The sequence below is a fragment of the Lycium ferocissimum genome, chromosome 4, assembly GCF_029784015.1.
Source record: "Lycium ferocissimum isolate CSIRO_LF1 chromosome 4, AGI_CSIRO_Lferr_CH_V1, whole genome shotgun sequence".
Classification (NCBI taxonomy): domain Eukaryota; kingdom Viridiplantae; phylum Streptophyta; class Magnoliopsida; order Solanales; family Solanaceae; genus Lycium; species Lycium ferocissimum.
This window is the reverse complement of record NC_081345.1, coordinates 31863879-31868535: the sequence shown is the minus strand read 5'-3', so window position 1 is coordinate 31868535 and position 4657 is coordinate 31863879.

The following is a 4657-nucleotide window of genomic DNA, read 5'->3' as shown; positions in this document are numbered from 1 at the left end:
TCCTTTGACGGTTTTTGTTAGATATTTTATAATCTTATAAATGTCAATAACTTATTTTAGATTATACTCCCTCTGTACCATAATAAGTGGCACGTTAGACAAATTTTTTTGCTCCATGATAAGTGTCACTTTAGAAAATCAAGACATAAATTAACTAATTTTTTCCAATTCTACCCTTAGACAATAAAGTAACATTTAAATGGTAATTGAAAAACTCACATAGTAACTTGATATTATTAGATTCTCAATATCAAAAGGTTTATTTCTTGTGCATGCTCTAATCGAAGGGTAAAAGTAATTTATTTTTATTATATAGGGGTAATTTGGTAAACTTCACATTAAATTATTAGTTTCTTAATATGCGTGTTTTGATTAAGGTGTCACTTATTATGAAACGGAGGGAATAATTTTTAACCAAAATTAAATTTTGAAGATGAGAGTTGCTAAATCATTACACCAATTTGGCAAATTTGTAGTACACTTATGTAAAACTACCATAGCACTTCTATACAATTTTAAATTAAAATAAACTTTGAGAAAGAAAAGATAGAAATGACATTAAATAGATAAACTATTAAATTTGGCGCAAGGCATGAATTTACCTTATTTGAAATTAAGGCCAAAAATAATTAACAAAAAAGACTTTATTGTTTGAATATATCACATAAACAAATTGAGCGAAAATCAGTCATTCCACCACGTGCTGCATGATAGCACGAGTCACGAGATAACCGGCACGTGACTGTTCATCTCAAACCTCGTGTAATGCACCCTGGTCTTCGATCTACGCAAAGAAAACTTCTCAGTGACAGCTATCTCTTACAATCCGCCGTTATTTAGCCGCTTCAGTTTTTCCACGTGTCGTCATTTCATTCGACCTTCTCCCTTTCTGTGACACAGAATCGTGTCAGTGCATTCTTTTCCCACGTTAGCTCACTACTTATCGATGAAAGCACCGAGGAGTTTACTTTCTCCTTTTCCTTTTTTTTTTTTTAAAAAAAATTAAGTTTTTGATTAGAGTGATAGTTATAGGCGTAATTAAGATTGTTCATTTGTATACCTAACGAAGTTTTGTAAGTAGTTCTTAATAAAGTAATAAGTCGTGTCAAATTTGGATCACTTAATTAAATAATCATCTAATTTGACAAATACTAATTTCTTGCTTTAAAGTAGCTAAGAGGAGTTGTTTACTAGAACAAGCATGTTACGCACTAAAAATATCTATTATTGTTTTTAATATTTTAAGTTTACGTGTATGTATTTACTATTCATCAGGAAAAAATATTAATTCAGGGAAACCAAGTCAAAAAGAGAAATAATTATTGCTATACTCACCGGCTAAAAGGGCAAAGTTTATTTGAACTGTTCACTAGATAGACTTGTTTAATACTCCACCATACCAATTCAAAATTTAATAACTCATGTCCTTTGGAAGAGATAGAATATTTATATTTTAAAAAGTCATCCAAGAATTAACAATTGAACAATGAACATGCAAGTAGAAATAAATTAAGTACACCGTGCAAGTTAGAGAGCGTTTATTTATTTATTTTTAATAAATTAATGAGCACCTGTCGTGCCCAAAGTGGTATATTCTGAGAAGGACCATTCCAAAAGAAGCAACAACAACCCATATGTTTTAAATAAAGAAACCACATGACTACATGGCCACTAACCCCCAAAAATGTTTTTAAAATATTTCTTACATCTTATACACGCCACCCATGACTCTCCTTTAGTATATATTTGTGTTTTAGTTAAGAATAGTGCATTATATTAAATATATTACATGATTCCAATTTTTAAAAGTTGTAGGTGATCATGACTAATGACCGCAGAAAAGAAGATCATGATATTTCCGCTCCAAACCCAAATTATGTTGCTCTATTTGTTTGGTTTCTTAATATTTTATTATCTTATTTCTCTTGCAATCTTGCATTGATTACGTTTTTTTTTAACCGAGGGCCTATCGGAAAAAACCTGTATCCCATAAAGATAGACGTAAAGTCTGCGTACATCTCACCCTCCCCAACCCCTACTTGTGGGATTACATTAGATATGTTGTTGTTGTTTGTTCGCGTATTACAGAATTACACAAAAAAGAAAAGTTTCAAAATGATACATAGATGGCGAAAAAAATACAGAATGGTCCTTTATATTTGAGGTAGGTTCAAAATGGTCCTTTAAATATGCTTCTGGGCAGTTTTGATCCTTTAAGCTTATAAAAGTTGAGCATTTTTTAATATCTGTCAAATATTTAACAAACTCTGGTAGTTTGATTTAAAGGGAACAATGAATGAAAAAGGTTTAACATGAACTCACATTTAGAAGTGTATCTTTTGTTGTTTATGCTATTTTTGTCATTATTTTGAATTTAGTGCAGTTTTATACGGTGCAATTTTTACAGCTTTTTATTTTTTTGTATAGTGATGCGCCTCTAAGATTTGACGGGACATTCTGATTTTTTTTGGCTGAATCTTCTTCTTTTCATTGGTCCCATAAAATCTGACAATCAGAGTTTATTAAATATTTGAGGGAGATCAAAAGTGCTCACTTTTGACAAAACTTAAAAGACCAAAAATTGTTCAGAAAAATATTTTTTTTAGGGACCATTTGAACATACTCAAATATAAGGGACCATTTTGGGCAAAGGTGCAAATATACCTCTCAACTTTGCGATTTAGAGTAGATATATCCCTCGTTACAAAAGTAATGTATGTATACCCCTGCTGTTACAAAATGGTGCAAATATACCCCTGCCATTACAAAATGATGCAAATATACCCTTTTCGTTGATGGGGGTTTTTTTTTAAGAAATCATTTAGGTTATTTTTTAATTAAAAAAAAATGCCACATGACTTTAAAAAAAAGTCTACTCATTTTTTTTAGTAGACATATTTTTCTAAAGCCACATGGTGTATTTTGTTTTCTGATAGGCCGGGTCTGGTTCGTTTTAAAAAATGGGTAGACTTTTTTTTTTTTAAGTCACGGAGATACTTTTTTAAATGAACCATACTCGACACACCAAAAAAAAAAAAAATTACCATGGCTTTAGAAAAATATGTCTACTCAAAAAAAAAAAAAAAAACAAATAGGTAGACATTTTTTAAAGTCACGTGGCATTTTTTTAAATTAAAAAATAACCTAAATGGTATTTAAAAAAACTCCCGTCAGCGAAAGGGTATATTCGCACCATTTTATAACGGCAGGGGTATATTTGCACCATTTTATAATGGCAAGAGTATATATACAACACTTTTGTAATGAGAGGTATATTTGTTCTACATTGCAAAGTTAAGGGGTATATTTGCACCTCTGTGTACTTTCATTTTTCTAAGACAAATTTTGGTAAGATGCGCTAGTTGTTTCCAAACTTTTCAGTCTTCTTTTTGTTAATGTTGACATCAATAAGTTCAAAGTACAAGATTTATACGGCATCAACAAACGATATTTGAATTTATATTTTTACGCTGGTCCAAATAAAAGTTTATTCTAGTACTTGTGTATAAAATTTCCAATATGCTGTTTGAATTTTAGCATTGACAGTCAACAAGCAAGATTCATTCGGCATCAAGAAACAACATTTGGATTGAAACTTTTACGTTTTTCAAAATAAAGAAAGTTTTGTTAATTTAAATGCAAAATAACATGGTTGGCAAAAGTGTATGCTTGGTATAGATATGTCAAGACTATGATTCACATATATAATTCCACAAGACTAAAGTAAAACTCATAAGACTAATGTATAACGTAACTTGTCATAAACAATCAAAGAAGAAAGAATACCTACCAGATTCTATCCTTTCCTCTTGATACAGAATACCGACCAGATTCTATCCTTTCCTCTTGATACCTTTTAAAAAAAAATCATAAGAATTCCATATGATATTGTTTCACTATAGTAATTTTAATTTCATTTTTTGTGTGTGTTCACCTGTCAAGTTATATTGCTTCTAATAAGAGTTGAATAAATGCCAATAAGGTAACCACCTACACTAGGGATTCGTCCGTTGCACCGTGTTTAATCATATCCCTTTATATTTTTTTATTGTTGTTGTTCTTATTTTCATCATAATCATCGCATATTATTATTATTATTATTATTATTATTATGTCACTTCAATCTCTACTTATGTGGATAAGAACGACAATTTGAGTAATAGCAGCTGAATAGGAGCGGTTTTCTTTTTATTTTTCTAAAAAGGGATACGTTCAAGTACTTACGGCAAGTTGTTATCACCCACAACGATATTAAAATAAACCCACGAAATTTAGAAATTATGATTTGCGCAGAATCAATATTCTAATGAAGATGACAGCCATCTGGATTACTATTATTATTATTCTTGTAAAAAGAAAGAATCTTTTAACATTTTCGGTTACAGAACAACAAAAATCACATTGCTGGTGAAAAAGAGATGCTTTTTGGTATCAATTTTGAACTAAAGTACACCCACTACCAGAATAAATTGATTCATTAAGCTGAATTACGTAAATGTCCTTTTTGTATGTTATCATTTATAATTTTATCTTTCTTTTTTAAAGTTGTCTAACTGTAGCTTTTGGGACTGACAATGGGAGTAATAGATTGTCGTCCAACGTTTACAAAATTTTAATCATGATTTAACGTTTTCTCATAAGATTTTCCAGTTTTCTC